The sequence below is a fragment of the Triticum dicoccoides genome, chromosome 7B, assembly GCF_002162155.2.
Source record: "Triticum dicoccoides isolate Atlit2015 ecotype Zavitan chromosome 7B, WEW_v2.0, whole genome shotgun sequence".
In the NCBI taxonomy this organism is placed as follows: Eukaryota; Viridiplantae; Streptophyta; class Magnoliopsida; order Poales; family Poaceae; genus Triticum; species Triticum dicoccoides.
This window is the reverse complement of record NC_041393.1, coordinates 558565689-558582646: the sequence shown is the minus strand read 5'-3', so window position 1 is coordinate 558582646 and position 16958 is coordinate 558565689.

The window sequence follows — 16958 nt, the reverse complement described above, 5'->3', positions numbered from 1 at the left end:
AAAAAAAACAGGAGCGGACGGACCAGGTCGCTCTCCAACTCCTCGGTAAGTTTTTTTTTTAGCGGTACTCCTCGGTAAGTAAGTAGGTCCGGTTCCGCCACCAACATAACTTGTAGCGCTGGCCCAATTCGATCCCCATTTTTTTTTCTCTAAACACAGTACACACGCTAAAATTCTCAAAAAAGAAAAAACTACACATGCTAACCGTGTAGTACATACACCTCTCCCTACTAGTATAATATAATCTGTCAACCCAAGTCCAATTTCAGAGAAATATTGTTTTTATGATGCGAACCTACCTATGGTTGGATGGTTAGAGAGATAATGATATCCTCAGCACATGAGGGTTCAAGTCATGGTGCTCGCATTATTTTTGAATTTATTTTAGAATTTCTGATGATGCGCTTTCAGTGGGAGGAGATGTTCCCATCAACGATGAGGCGACTACGGTGGCTTCGTAAATCTCAAAATGATATGCCGGCTCAGTCTCTCGAACGTGTTCATAGGAGTAGGATGTGGGTGTGTGCGTTCATAGGGGTGAGTGTATGCATGTATATATGAACGCTTGCATTTGCACTGTGTTTAAAAAATTATTTCCAGGATTCACCGCAAGTAATACTAGCAAAAGAGTCCATGTGTTGCATAGGGAGAAATAAATCATAATATCCAAAGACCATGAAAACATTCTGCTGCATCCATGTGTTGCCGATAATATTTTGATGAACATTTTGTTCAATTTTATTTATATTTTTAATACACAATTTTTTTAAAAAAATTCATGAATATTTTTTTATTTCCCAAACATTTATTTTCAAAGTTAAGAACATTTTCTGAATATGCAGACACTTTTTAAAAAAATTACAAACATTTTCTTAAACCAGAAACATTTTATGATTTATTGAATATTGTATTTAAAATTCTCTTTTTAAAATTTTGGAAACTTTTTGGAAGTACCAAATTATTTAAGGGCGAAAAAATAAAAACCAAAAAGAAAAATGAAAAATGAATAATGAAACTTAAAAACAGGTCATCCACACATGGGCCGGCCCAACAGGCGCCCTGCGTCTTCAACCAGCACGTAGAGCGTAGTATAGGAGGGCCCTACTCCGTGGGCCCGCCCAGGTGGGCACTATGGGAATCAGGCAATTTGCAACGTTGTTTTTTTTTTGCATGGTAATACGTGTCTCTTTATATCATAAGGATCATAGTACAAGGCACGTACAAACCGAACTGGCAAAATTGAAAAGACAACAAATTGCTAGTCTTTGCACAAAGGAGCAACAACCACGAAGTAAAATTTAAAGACATTACAACTGAGCACTCTTCCAGCCCTCTAAGGCCATCAATGTTTTTGGTCGTCGGATCTATGGTCGTATCAGTTTTTGGCCGTTGGATTAACCTCTCAGCGCAACAGTTTACGCGAATGGGAATGGGCCGCCGCTCCCGTAACAAAATTGGCGTTCTATGGTTAACTGGGCCAACCTCGGCCTTTTAGGGAAGGCGAAGCAAGCTACGCTACCTCTCCGGCGGCGTCTACACCGGTAGCCGCTGCGATGATAGCCCCGTATCCGAGGTGTCACGACATCTCCCTTCCGTCCTTTCTCTTGATCTGGCAGCTTGTACCAGGCAAGCCCTATCCACCCGAGATTTCCCTTCGCCTCATTTGCTTTCCGTCCTTGTTGGTCTCTCAGCGAGAAAGGTCGATCGATCGCCCCTCGATAGAAACAAATCGCGCGATCTCTTCCAGCCCTCTAAGGCCATCAATGTTTTTGGTCGTCGGATCTATGGTCGTATCAGTTTTTGGCCGTTGGATTAACCTCTCAGCGCAACAGTTTACGCGAATGGGAATGGGCCGCCACTCCCGTAACAAAATTGGCGTTCTATGGTTAACTGGGCCAACCTCGGCCTTTTAGGGAAGGCGAAGCAAGCGAGGCTACCTCTCCGGCGGCGTCTACACCGGTAGCCGCTACGATGATATCCCCGTATCCGAGGTGTCACGACATCTCCCTTCCGTCCTTTCTCTTGATCTGGCAGCTTGTACCAGGCAAGCCCTATCCACCCGAGATTTCCCTTTGCCTCATTTTCTTTCCGTCCTTGTTGGTCTCTCAGCGAGAAAGGTCGATCGATCGCCCCTCGATAGAAACAAATCGCGCGATACGAGAGAAGGTGAAGGCCATCGGGCAATGAGAGAGATGGGATCGCTGCGAGAGAGAAGGCATCCACCAAGCCAGCCACGATGCTGTCCGCCACCGCCAGGTCAATGATCCGCTCGTCCTTCCCTTCTCCGCGCCACTCCGACGGGATGTCTTCCTCTGCGGCGCGATCGACCCATCGCCGCGCGTAGGTGCGCCCTGCCGCCTGTACGACCTAAACCACCAGTGGACTATGCCCTAACATCGTTGTGCACGCTGGACAGAGGAGATGGGTTGTGCGTAGAACGTGGATCAGTGACAGGGGGGATCCAGCCGTGCTCGATGCGGGCGATCGGTCCAGCCGACGCGCGTGCGGTTTGGGCGAATCCAGCCCACTCGAGCAGGATACGGAGGAAGCGCGATGCGGATGGATCGGGGTATGCTCGATCGTCTATGAGGGAATCCAGGCTTCTTTTGCGTCAGGGATGCCTGCACCATAACATCTGATGTCTTGTATTTTTTTTCTCAGGGAAGTGTGGTTGGGGAATGATAAGCTTGTGTTGTGCATAGGTACAAGGAGGGACTCGCAATGTGAACATGCCCGCACAAACAATCGCAGAAATGGTGAGTTCTTTCTTCCTTAATTCAGCTTGGCGGGATGCGGCAATAAATCAGATGTATTTTACGTCCTCTGTCCAACTGATAATTCCTTCCCAGAAGGATATAAATATTTGGAGTATCTACTGTTAGTACTGTATGAAATGGAACAGTGGATAAAAAGAGCCCTAGGTTTGTCTGCTTGGAGCTTCAACTTGGCTGTTGTTTCAGTCCTCTTCAATCAAATATTTTCACAATTCAAAGTCCAATCGATCTATAACGATGATGTTAATCTCTTGTATCGAATGTTTCTGTTGTTGATGTATGAGACAAATCATAGTTATAGTGCGCCACATGTTTTTCCCATTTCAGTAACTAAAAAGAATGTACAACTGTTGATAATATTTTTGCATCTACTAACTGTCAGTACCCATGGCCATGTTTTGTGGGATAAATGCTGTCCAATTCCTTCTTGGATGGCACACATTATTACTGTGTCTTCGTGTGGAAAAAGATTGGATGAATGGATCAGTTAGTTATACTATGGTTAGCCCGAGTACGTTGAATTGGTTCTATATAGAAAAACGTAATGTTGGTGCCACTGTTCTATTCCTTCTTGGTTTCCAGTAAGTTGAATCAATTCTGGATAAAATCAAAAGGTTAGTGACCTTGTAATTCGCACAATATGGATGCTTGTATTCCTCACTTTATATTCAATTAAAATAACAATATGGTTCATTACGCTATGCCATCTTGATGTGGTGTACAATAACAGTAGTGTGGTATCTGATGATCTTGAGAAATATGATGATTAATATATGAACGGTTGAAAGTATACAAAGTAATTGTTGATGGAGTAAAAATTGCACTTTATTGAAACAAAGTTGAAGGGTATATAGATGCAGTTTGATATAGAAAAATGTAAAAAATAAATTAAATAGATGTGTTAATTAATGTTCCTTCTGCTATGTATAATACAAAGCCTTGTCTCTCTTTGTCATTTAAGTGCAAGTTCGGTTTCGATAGTATGTTCACTTACTGATCTTTATACATGTTCTCTGGTAGGAATGTGTCAGATGGCATAACTCTCCATGAGGCATGGAAATAAAAACAGACTGCCCAAATAATTTTGTTGAATATTCCTAATTTCTTGCTTATAATCATTTTTACACTTCAAAGGCCTTTGATTTTCCGTATAATTTTTGTAGTACTCTTTATCTAGGTTTCTATCTTCTTATTCCTTTGGTATGCAAAATGAATGTATTAGACTTTCTTCGTAAGCAATACCATATGGTAACAATACAATTGTACCATGAACACCTTCCTGACCATTTCTGATGAATATTTCTTTATATTTCAAGTGCATTGAACTGTTGTGCTCTTCTCGGGCAATAGAAATTTTATTATGTGCGACTTCATGTTCATTCTTGTCCATGTTTTTTCCTTATAGCTTGGTTAAAATGCCTGCCATGCTATTTTATATCAACATTCCAATATTTTACATATTCAAGTGACCCTAACATATTTGCAACAATTTCCTTCACTGCCCTTATAAGAGCTATCAATTTCTTGCTTAGGAGACACTTTCTTGATATGTACATGTAGATCTATACAATCTACAATTATTATCAAAACCCTAAAATGTATTGAAGTACTAAAATGTGAACGTTCATGTGCAACAATGTGTGCTTTCATGTTCAACTCTAAGATTATTAGACCTAGGGAAAAAAGTTCTTCCTTGCTATCCATTACAACTTCATTTTTTTCATGTATATATTTGAAAATCCTATCCTCCTATTGTAAACATAGACGGGCGCGGCAACGCGCGCCAACAAAGATCTAGTTACAATCAAGACAGAAGAAACCTCTGAACTTGATACCAACGCCCATCACTAGCCTCTGGAACCACCATAGCAGCCACCAAAGGAAAAAATGACGAATCACCTTCACACCTGAGCTCAAAGCGGCTCCATCGCTGATATGCAGCTTTGCGGACCTCCAAGGTGGCTCACCAAAAGCGAAACCATTACCGTTGAACGAATCAGACCGGGGCAACACCCCGGACACGCCATCAAACTCTAATCTGGCACCCCACACGACTAAGACGCCGGAGGAGAAAACCACATCTGCCATCCACAAACCACAAACCCAGCACACGATCCACCATCTTGCAGATGCCGTCGATGCAGACCACAATCTTCATCCGCTCCTGGACTACCTCCCAAGCTCCACGCCGGCGCTGGAGCAAACGCCCTCGCAACGGCGAAGCCCAAGGACACAGGTCCACCACAAGGATGTCGCCGCCGCCACATCATCCTTGCTTGAACAGACTGATTTCTAAATCCATCCCCAACCATAGGATCGATCGCCTCGTCGGAGTGGGATCCGAAGAAACTTTATTCAGCGCCACCATCTCCGCCGCCGAAGCAAAGACGATGAACAACCAAAAAATCTAAACTACTAGAGTAAAAAACGATCCACATGCGTGGATCCGGCGACCCCCTCACCACCGACGACCGAGGCCGACGGCGGAGGGGAGCCGCCGGAGGGCGGCGGCGTGGGAAACTCCTGGCGGCAAGGTCGCCTTTTCTTTCTTCAAGCGGAAGAAAGAAAAGCGATCCGAGTATTTGCAACGTTGTTGGCAAAGCTAAATCGGCAAAGAGTCAACTTTTCATCGGGCAGACGGCAAAGATGCTGTCAGCCAAACTACGGCTTTGCCATCGTACTCGTGTACCCCGGACGGAAAAGAAAAGCATCTTTGTCGTCAGCTAGACTATGTCTTTGTCACCCTCGTATACCCCAGACGGCAAAGAAAATATTTTTATTTAAAAAAATGAAACAACAGTACATGTGCGAAGGCTGTAGATGGTCAAAGGTGCAGGGAAAATCTTTCATGGCGATGACAAACGAACAGATTTTACAAGACATAAGTACTCTACTAGGAAAAATGCCCCATGCGTTGCAACGAAAAAATAATAACACAAGCCACTGAGCTATACCCTATACTTGTTCTATACATCGTTCATCGTACCACCTCTCGCAATTGCACATCAAATGTCACGGACTTGTTCCACTGAGGGAGAACTTGTATCATAGATTTGTTCCACTCGGATAGGATGGGTCCCTCACATGTCCTCGCATGACCACTTAGTGTCTAATCGCCGCCCAATGGGCGCCAATTTGTGGCACCACACATGCACACAACTCAAGGCCATGGGGTCTAGGCTCAATTTTTTTCTCCATGACTTGGCTTCTCCTCCGTCCCTCCTCCCCTCGATTTGCCAACAAAACCGAAGCTCAAATCAGTCTTCCACCCTATTTGAGCCTTCTTGAGGCACCAACTGATTGGAAGGAAGCCTAATGGCTCATATTTTCATAGTCCAAGAAGAGGTTGCACGGTTTGCACTTCAGACTCGAGATGTCTCATATTGAAACTCGCATTCAGCTCTGTGAAAAAGAAAAAAAGCAAAAAAAAAAAAAGAACACAAAACCAAATGAAGCATGTAGTTAGTTCTGTGGACTATAAAAAACTGATTTATGTACAATACAACATGAATCACACACTTGCGCCCTGGTTTAGCATGTTTGCTACCACAAATGATTTACATTGTAACACTAAGATACAAACAACAATAGATGTCCCAGCCTTTTCTTAAAAATGAAATTATTTGCATCGAACAAAGGCATCATTAAGTTCTCAAGTAACAGCAGCTTTTTAAAGTACTGTACACCCCTTTTTCCTGTTCTAGTATTCTGATAATATGACTACAATTTGAGATTGATGTTTACAAGCAACCAATGGGGTGGGGAAAAAAGGTTCTCCAAGCAAGAGACTGAGAATATCCATGGATAGATATTACCTGCGAAATTTCCCCACAATTAAACATATCTTCTTTGTTGAATGCAACTTCACCAAACATACCAGATGCATTTCTTAAAAAAACAGTCATTTCCTTCACATGGTATCAAACTGCTTATGCACGTGAATGTTTACCTAAAAGTGGCAGAACATGTTCAATTGAATTGTATTCGACACTGGATCAACTCATAAACTAACATATACACTCAAAAGTAGGATGCTTCTATTGTCTTAAGGAAACATGAGGAAAACATAACAAAACTGATATAGCTACATGAAAATTAGTAGCTTTGTACTTACCTACCTGATCTATGACTGTCATATAGAGATGCAAAGTATATTGGTTTGCTTTGTATTGTATAGTTCTTCTTTGGCACATATATAGAAACACAATGAGACTTGCCTGCTGATTCACACGTCCATGAAACCTACGGTTGGTCCTCTAATTCGTTTGATGAAGTTAGAATTCTTTTTGAATGCATAAAATCTGTTGGGACCGCTTCTTATCAGCAGATTGTTAGCTGGAGTTGAAGCATATAAAAGTAAAAAAAAATGTAAGTACATACATGTTCAGTAAACGCAGGTTATTACCTAACATATTTATGGGCATCCAAGGTTTTATGTCTGTTCATCAGGAAGATATGCATGGACAGATATCTTGATGAACAAAAGCAATGGCAATAGCAGAAGGATTGCTGAAAAAAAACGTTATCGATTCAATATTCAGTCAAAGCTTTTTATCACCAAATAGGGACAACCAAAGTGCTAGTCAGGTACTCACTTTCATCCACTCCACCGCACGAACAACTTCAGCATTGTACGACGACGAACGGCGAGAGTGCACAGTCGAGAAAAAAGCAGGCAAAACAACAAACATGTGTCCGACTGAAAATGCAACTTTAACTATCCGACTGAAACCACAAGCTACAGTCCTGAAGAAGAGGACGCACAAATCCTCAACTTAACTAACTGGCGACTTCTATTGCTGGAAAAACATCTCTCTCCGTAGCACAGTACCATCAGGTGACACCAGCCGGTAGCCAACAAACCAGCTTTGTTCGGTCAAAATTAGATCCCAGATTAATCTCCAAATCAAAGCAGGGCAGCACCACACCAGCAGATTACAACCTTATCATAGAACATGAAGCAAAACATAATTGTGGAAGACTGAAGATTATGTGAGCTTGTTGATTCCAGCCAGAAAATATGAATCCCTGAAAAATAGGGCAGTATTAAGATGTAGATTTGAGCAAACAACAAAGTACGTATATACTTACAGTACAAAATTAAGTATTGTCCCTTGTTTCAGTCAGGCTAAACTAAAGTCATATTAACAGAAACTCTAACTTCTTCCATTAACTGAATTCTGAAATCTAACTTCTTCCATTAATTCTTGCAAAACACAAATCTACTTGGACTGAAAAGTTGAAACAATAGAACTGTTATTTGGTGATATATTCACCATCATTATTCCGGATTGCACAAACTTAGTACCTTTCGAAAGCTATCAAGGGCCTCTAAAACTTTCACCACATAAAACTGCAAAGCTATTTCATAACTAAAGAAAGAACAGAATCGCAGACAGAGCCAGGGGATTCCATCCAGTGAATATCAAGGGGATACATACATCTGGTCTAGCCGAGGCAGGCGACATTGGACGGTTGGATGGATGTTCTTGTTCCTCCGGCGAACTCGGCGCTTCTTTCTCCGGCGAACTCGGCAGCGACATTGGATGTTTCGTCGGAAATTGCAATTTGGACGGCTTTGATGGAGCTTATGGTCCAAGGACACAACCTGATGGATATTCTGGCCAAGGACCCCTCCTTCTTTCTTATAGCAAGCAACTCAAATCCGGGTTGGACACTCCATTGCTGGGTGTTGGACAAGGACACGGCCTCCAATTGTCCATCCAAATCACGACACGGGAGCAGCCTGTCGGAGCTTGAGAAGGATACGGCTGAGGAGGACCGAGAGGATTGGCGACGGCGCGTGCTCTCGGTCGGCGTACCCACCAGAAAATGTCCCCTCTTTTGTCATCCATCAAGCGCAGTAACGATGGCCTCCCTTACCCGAGCACGCGCCCACAGCGTCCGCCTTCTACTCCGCCGTGGCTGTAGCCGTCCGGCGACAAGGCCGCCGCCCGTCAACTTCTCCTTCTCCGCCATGCCGCCCCTCAACTTCGTCCGCTCCGCCGCGGCTGGAAAGGAAGCGGGAGCGTCTGGATAAGACGCATGTTTTTTTTTGGGGTCAAAAACCAATCATTTTCTCACATCCACTAAAAGAGGAACTAAATTTAGTGATCGAAACCATCCATTATCCAATGTATATAAACACAAACTATGACTTGGTTTTGTTTGGAATCTTCTTTTTAGAACAATATAGACAAGCACAATACTAAATTAGAAATTGTTCTTTTGAAATTAATATGGCTAGTGACTACTCCGGCAGAATACATAAGCCATTTTAATAAACAATTACCAATATAGGCAAGCTGCTTGGAAATGTAATCGACGATCTGCATTGTACTGTAGGATAGCCAGAGACAATGATGAATTAATATGCACGAGCCATGTCGGGCTTTGCAAATTCAGTCAGTAAAACAACAAAACGCCACTTATCCAAGCTAAAATTAATGGCTTGAGAAAAAGGAATACATGCTAATGTACCAAAAATATTAGCTGATCACACGGGAATTGTGTTTTTTACTTGGTTGCGTACTAACACTACCCTGAACATATTAAAAGAAAAATACTACCCTGAACATTTGTCATCTTACATGTGTCTCAATGTGGGTAATCATGTCTCCTTGAGCCTCAACCAACACTGCCGTATCCAGGAATATCTACAAGCTAAAACCCAGGAAAGGAAATCCCTTCTATTCACATATGCATGCATGGTGGGTGTCAAGTGTCAACTAGTATAAAATAAATTGCATAAGAGCTTGTGCATGAAAACAGTATAACCTGCTGCAACTCCAGAAGCTTCCTCTCTAGATTTCTTACAGCATCACGCCGCTCCTGTATCTCAACATCTGCAGGTTCCAAAGTTACAAAGGAGGCACACCGTAGGAAAGATAAACAATAGAAAGAAAAAAGCACAAATTTGACCATAGAAAAAAATACAGTGAATACCAGTTACAGTGAATACCCTTCTTTCAACAACTTCCCGGTACTCCTGCCGGATTGATTCTCTCAATACCTGCATCAGTGGGTAACAACACCTTATCACACACATTATATTATTTTATCTTCGGAGATATCAGGCTGATAGCATACTATCAATAATCTACCATAATGGCTAAGAAATATTTGTGCAAAGTTACTCAAAGTCCAGAGGACAATTTGCAAAAACATAGTTCAGTAGTATCTTTCTTTACTTTTTAGAACATATAAGCATCAGCGAAGTAACTTGCACCCTGCTAGATGTTCAGAATTCATATGGGTTCTAGCCTGGATGGCTCATAGACATGGCAAAGCAGAGTGGTTTCTCCCTGCTGCTGCTCTATGAGGGCATATCAAATCAAATAGCCCTAGTACTAAACAGAAATAAGGACTGGTTTAAACTTTTTGTGTGTATCTAAAGAAAAGATTAGAGGGAACATTTATTCACAGACATAAGAGGAAAATCATCACATACATGTCAATTTAGACATTTCTAGTTGAAAACAATAACTGAAAATCATCCATCCATTCCTTCAGTTTCTTTTTCACTGCTCTGTAGAGAGAGAACAATAAGTAGAGTGAACAAGGACTAATTCATGCAGGCAAGAAGAGACTGGAAACACAAATTGACAGAAATTTAATTTGCCCAGTAGTCTGTTCCCTTGATCGATCTACCACAGAGCCCTTCCCGCATCCAGGTTTCTGCATGCTAGATAAGTTCTGTAGCATGGCCGTATGCATCATTCTGATGCAGAGGCCGGGGCAAACCCCCTTTTCAAAAAAAGAGAGATAAGTTCTGTAGCACAGCAGAGGGGCAAGCAGCAAACCATAAGCAGATACAGCTAGGAAAGAATAACAGACAGACACCAGCAAGGTCAAGCGAAAGCATGCATATGCAGCAGGTGATCAGCTAAGACAACTATTTGCATACCAATCAATGTAAAAAATACAACCTTTAATTTGTTCATTGTAGCAATGATACGGTGCTAGTTTAAAGTACTTGTACCAGAAAATAAGACACAAACCATCTCATGTTTTCCAGAGCCTCTGAAAGTAAAAAAACCAACAAGTGCAAGAATCGGAACAGAGAAAAGCTTACCTGGGCAAGTGGGCATGATGCCATTGGGGCTGGATGCCATGCTCGAGGCAGTAGAGCTCTCTTGCCAAGCTCCCCCTTCAATACCAGCTGCAGAACCGGCCGTGCTGCTTTCAAACTCTTCTCCCGTGCCACCGCAACAAAGCAGCCGGACGCGCTTTTTTCGATCTCTCCCTCTGCGCTGCTGCAGACAAGCATGTCATGCCGCCCTTCCAAGCTCTCCCTCCGGCCTCTTGTTGATGAAGTAGCCCCCACCCGAAATAAATCAAAACGTCATTCCCAGCTGCGTACCCCAAAGTAAATCCCAATCTCCGTCCATCCCACTCCACAAGAGACGTTGCCGCCTGACGGGGGAAGTATCTAGCCATCCATTCTTCGCATCAAGATTCATGCAAGTACATTTCTTTTTTTTGTTTCTCACACATAAAACATGTGTTCAAGTTCAAACCTTTGCAGAATAGTAAAACTTTCTAATTAGAATCTAGGATAATTTTTTTAGATTTTTTCGTCCAACATAAATATACAAAATAAGTTTTATTTGATTAAGAAATCTTATTTTTAGTATTTATGTCGGAAGAAAAATTCTGAAAGTTTTATCCCACATTCTAGTTAGTAAGTTTTGCCGCACTGCAAAGTTTGAAGTTCAAGACGTGTTCTATACGAGAGAAACAAAAAGAAGAAAATTTCATATACGAAGTTAGTTGTCTCGCACAGATCTTAAAGCAATATTGGAGAGTCGGGATAGCAGGGCTTGGGTGCAAGTGCTCTAAAAATCTTCGTCCGACCTAGCCCGCCTCCCAGATTCGTCCGAACTAGGGGAGGGCAGAGCGACCAAGTCGCCGGCAGCGGCTGCAAGACGGGATGCCGTCCACCCGAGGAGCACCCCCTCCCCGATCCACTGGCTCGCGGGCGGCGGCGGTGCCATGCCTTTACGCATCCATGAGGAGAAGCCTGTGCTCATGACTGCTGGTGTTTTTTTACAACGAGACGTTTTCTCTGGGCGACTGCTAGGCATAAACCGGCTGATCTTGGTAAAGGATCAGCCGCCTTGCCAGCTGTCGATTCATCACGATTAGGACCGCTCGATCCTCGTGTTGAGTTGACCGCGCCATCGCTCCATTCCCACGTTTGCCCATGTTTTGCGTAGCACATCAACATCGGCCGCGTCAGTTGTAAAAGCAGCGCATGCTCTCGCATAGCTCCGATGGGGGCATCAGCTCGCCGGCCTGTAGCACCTGATTGTAGCAGCCACATGCTACCTCTTGATCACCGCGTTGGTTTTCCCTTGAAGAGGAAAGGGTGATGCAGCAAAGTAGCGTAAGTATTTCACTTAGTTTTTGAGAACCAAGGTATCAATGAAAGTGCGTTATATCGAATAGAGGGGGGGTGAATAGGCGATTTTTATGAATTCTTCACTGAGGAATTTGCCGGTGAGGAAATTCCTTAGCGAAGAACTACTTGCAGCGGAATAAGTACTCAGAAGTAAGCATAACAGGATACAGACATAGTCATCATGATGAAATGAAGACAAGCACAGAGTACAGAAAGCGTAAACACAGGATAGCACAAGATGAAGACAAACAGACTGAAGAAATTAAACTGAGGAAATTGAGAAAGTCTTCAGTCAAAGTCTTCAAAACAAAGATATGAACAAACACTCAACACAGTAATGAGGAAATGAAAGAGTTGAGGAAATAGAACCAGTTAGGTTGGTGAAGACAATGATTTGGTAGACCAGTTCCAACTGCTGTCTCAGTTGTACGTCTGGTTGGAGCGGCTGAGTATTTAAACTCGAGGACACACAGTCCCGGACACCCAGTCGCTGAGCATGCAGCTCAGGACACCAAGTCCTCACCGTATTCTCCTTGAACTAAGGTCACACAGACCTCGTCCAATCAATCGCGGTAAGTCTTCAAGGCGACTTCCAAACCTTCACAGACTCGGTCACTCGACGATCCACAATTCCTCTTGGATGCTCTAGACCATGACGCCTAACCATCTGGAAGAAGCACAGTCTTCAAAGGTAACAAGTGTCGGATCCACGCGGGATCAATCTCTTCAGTGATGCTCAATCACTTTGGGTTTGTAGGTGTTTGGATTTGGGTTTTTCCTCACTTGATGATTTTCGCTCAAAGTCCTCGGAGGATGGGTTGCTCTCAAATGACAAGTGTCAGTTTCTCTCGGAGCAGCCAACCAGCTAGTGGTTGTAGGGGACGGCTATTTATAGCCTTGGGAGCAGCCCGACATGATAAGACATAAATGCCCTTGTCTGATATGATCGTTAGGTGGATAAGATATTTTGGGACAGCTGGCGCGTAGCACAACAACGGTCGGAAATTTGACTCTCAAATTCCTCAGGGCTATCATGTTCCTCACTGTATAGGCAATCTGCACTGGCGAATTCCTAACTTCTCAGTCAGAACAAATTCCTCAGCGAGCAGAAGAACTTCGTCTCTGTCACTGAAGAAATTGACTGAACTATATGAGATTTCCAAAGGCTTCACTCGAAGGGTTTGGTAGGTGTAGGATTTTGAGTTGAGCATCATTTGGAAATTTTTCCTTAGTATTTCCTCGACCCCCTTTAATAGTACGGTGTTTCCTATGACTCAAGAAAGAGAAAAACAAAACTATGAAAACTAGGTCTTCAAGCTTCATATTCCTCGCATGAATATCAAGTCTTCATGAACACACCAATTTCTTCACTTTCAAAGTCTTCATGAAAGTCTTCAGGAATACCAAAATCTTCAGTCGGAGATATTCATTTTTAGGGGTCGACTTTCTCTGTAAATATCAAACTCCTCATAGACTTATAGACCTGTGTACACTCATAAACGCATTAGTCTCTTAACCTATAAGTCGTCAATACACCAAAATCACTAAGGGGCACTAAATGCACTTACAATCTCCCCCTTTTTGGTGATTGATGACTATATAGGTTAAGTTTTCAATGGGGATAAACATATGAAGTATAAGTACTGATATTGAGGAATTTGATTGCAAGATATAGAAGAACTCCCCCTGAAGATGTGCATAGTAAGGAATTTGCTTTTGAAGCAATGCACACTTGAAGAGTTAAATCATGGGGATCTCCCCTTATATCTTGTAATTCATACACGCATTTGACATATAATATGAAGAATTTGAAATGCATGATGAAATATGGTGCCTGATGAAATTCAGCATGCGCGCAATAATATTAATGAGGAACAAGCATGCAAAATAACGTATCAAGAGTATCAAAGCACAGTGCATCAAAAGTATCAGAGCACCATCGGGTTTAAGATTACAACTCGATCCAATAAAGTTTCAAAAGAACGAGAGTTGTAACTTATCAAAAACGCCCATATAATAGACCCGCTTGAAGACTAACTCAAATTTCTCCCCCTTTGTCATCGAATGACCAAAATGGTCGAAACTGAGGACTAACGCTCCTGAAGAATATTAAGTTGATGGAGGAGCGCCAGCATTGTCGGGGTCGGTTGTCGTAGTAGGGCCTGCCGCAGTGTCGTCCAAGTCTTCATTTTCATCAGTGTCGCGCGATGAAGAATAGGAGCTGGCCACCAAGGAAGGAACCTTGACCTTCTTGAATTTCTTCGGTGGAGGTGCATACCAGTCAAATTCTTCCTTGAGACCCATATTCTTCAGATCTGCAGCGCTGTAGACATGAGATAGAACAACCCAGGTACGGTTGAAGGTTTCATGGATGTAGTAGTGGTTTTTCTTCACTGCATTGTGTGTTGAGGTCATGTTGTGAAGAATTGAACCAAACTGACGCTTGACCCATTTATGATTGCGATCAACTTTCTGATGAAGACCGAGGAGTAACTCACGATCAGTCATCACCCTGGGTGCTGTGGCTTGAGGATTTTGCTTAGCGGCAGAGTCATGTGTGGTAGAGTCATCATTGGTGGAGTAGGATGCAGCCTTGCCAAATTGACCATCCAATGGACGAATGCCTTCATCTATCACAACAGTTGCCTTGCCCTTGTCATCAGCTGAGGAATATGTCCGTTTGAGGACTTCAATTGGAGGCAAGTAGCTGCCATGGTTCAGAGTATCAGCCTTGTAGTTGAGTGAAGACCTTGTCCTGATGAATCTCATAATCCATGGTGCATAAGGCTTCAGCTCAAATGGTGACATAGCAATATTCGCCAGAGTCCTCATGAAGAAATCATGGAAGTTGACAGGAACGCCATGAATGATATTGAAAAGCAGATTCTTCATGATGCCAACGACTTCTTCATCATTTCAGTCGTGGCCTTTGATAGGACTCATAGTCTTCGTTAGTATGCGATAGACAGTCCGAGGCACATATAGTAATTCCTTGACGAGGAATTTGGTTCGAGGGGCCTGCCCTGGCTTCAAAGGCTTCATCAGTACTTGCATGTAGTGATTTGAAAGCTCAGGTTCACTGTAGACGCAACGAGCACCGTCAAGGGGAGGACTGAGTGGTAAGACACGAAGCAATTCAGTAGCTGGTGCCTTGTAATGAGTATTTTCAGACATCCAGTCCAGCACCCATGAATTCACATCTTCAGAATTTCCTGTGATGTGTAGTGTTGCATAGAATTGAAGAATGAGTTCTTCATTCCAGTCATAGATATCAGTGCAGAAATTTAACAATCCAGCATCGTGAAGAACACTGAGTACTGGCTCGAAGCATGGCAGAGATTCCATGTCCACATGAGGAATATGTTCATGATTGAAAACTTTGTCTTTGTTGAACAGTACTGGGGAATAGAAATTGGCTTGACTAGCACTCCAGAAGTGCCTCTTCCTTATGCGAGCAGAGTCATGGGGGTTATAGTCAGTGAAGAACACATGCTCGCTGAAGAAGTCTTCAGCCTTGAACTTTTGCTTCTTTGAGAATGGATCCGTTGGCTTGGGCACGGGAGTGTCAGTGAGTTGCATCACAACCTCAGGAATCGCAATCTCAGGTTCTTCAGGCTGAGGAATTTCTGGTTCCTCTTTAGTTGCAGTCTGCGTGTTCAAAGGTTCAACAACAACAATTTCTTCAGCACTAGCGGCTGGAATTTCTTCATGGATATATGAGGTGGGATGAGTTTCTTCAGAGCCCATTTGAATAGTTGGTGCAGGGGACTGAGGTATTTGTTGAATTGGAGTGAAGAGTGGGGAATTGGGGTGCTGACTTTCCCAAAAGTCATCATTCATCACGGGCGTTGTGCAGCCAATGTCCACGTCTTCATCTTCATTTTCTTCAACGCCAGCCTCTTCAGCTGTGAACTGAGGCATTGGCGAGGAAGCAACAATCATTGAAGGGATAGTATCCACTTCAATTTCTTCATCAATCTGCTCTGACGAAGCAGCAGATTGAGGTTCTTCATCAGATCCGCTTGGGATCACATATTCTTCACCATAAGGAACAAGGTCCTTTGATGGCATGGTGGAAATTGGAACAACATCAATTGGATTTTCAATCGAGCTTGTCAGAGGCTTCATCTTCTTCGGAGCTGAAGATTCTGAAGCACTTGATGCTTTCCTTTTCTTTACTGCAGATTGCTCTGCAGCCTTGGTCTTCTTCACATCGAATGCACATGGAAGAATTGGAGTTAGAGTAGGCGCAGATGGAGTTGAGGAATCTGGTTGAATTTCATCAGGCGTAACTGATGCATTTGCCCTGACTTCTTCAGTTTCTTCAGGTGCACCACTAGTGGATGCCCTGGCAATTTCTTCAGTGGCTGGAATGGAGTCATCAGCCTTGGAACTAGCATTTTCTTCAGCAGCCTGAATGTCATCAGTGGTGCTGGCATGTTCTTCAGTTGGCTGAGCAGAAGCTTCAGCTTGAGGAATTTCTTGTTGCAATGGGGCTGCAACATTGGTAAACTTTTCAGTCAGTTTCACAAACCTGACTTTGGCTCCTTGCCAATCAGCATAGTAAGCATTGAAATCATCGCCGAGGGTTTTGATTTCAGCTTGGATCTTGAGGAGTTCATCAGTTGTCATATTGACAACGTTTTTCTTCAAAAACTTCTCCTTTCTGAACTGAGCCTTCTTGATCTGCCTGGCCTTCTCAAATTTCCATTTCTCTTCAGTGATGAAATGGGTCAGCATGTGACTTTGACCAGGAGTCAGATTGAAATCAGGCATAGGAG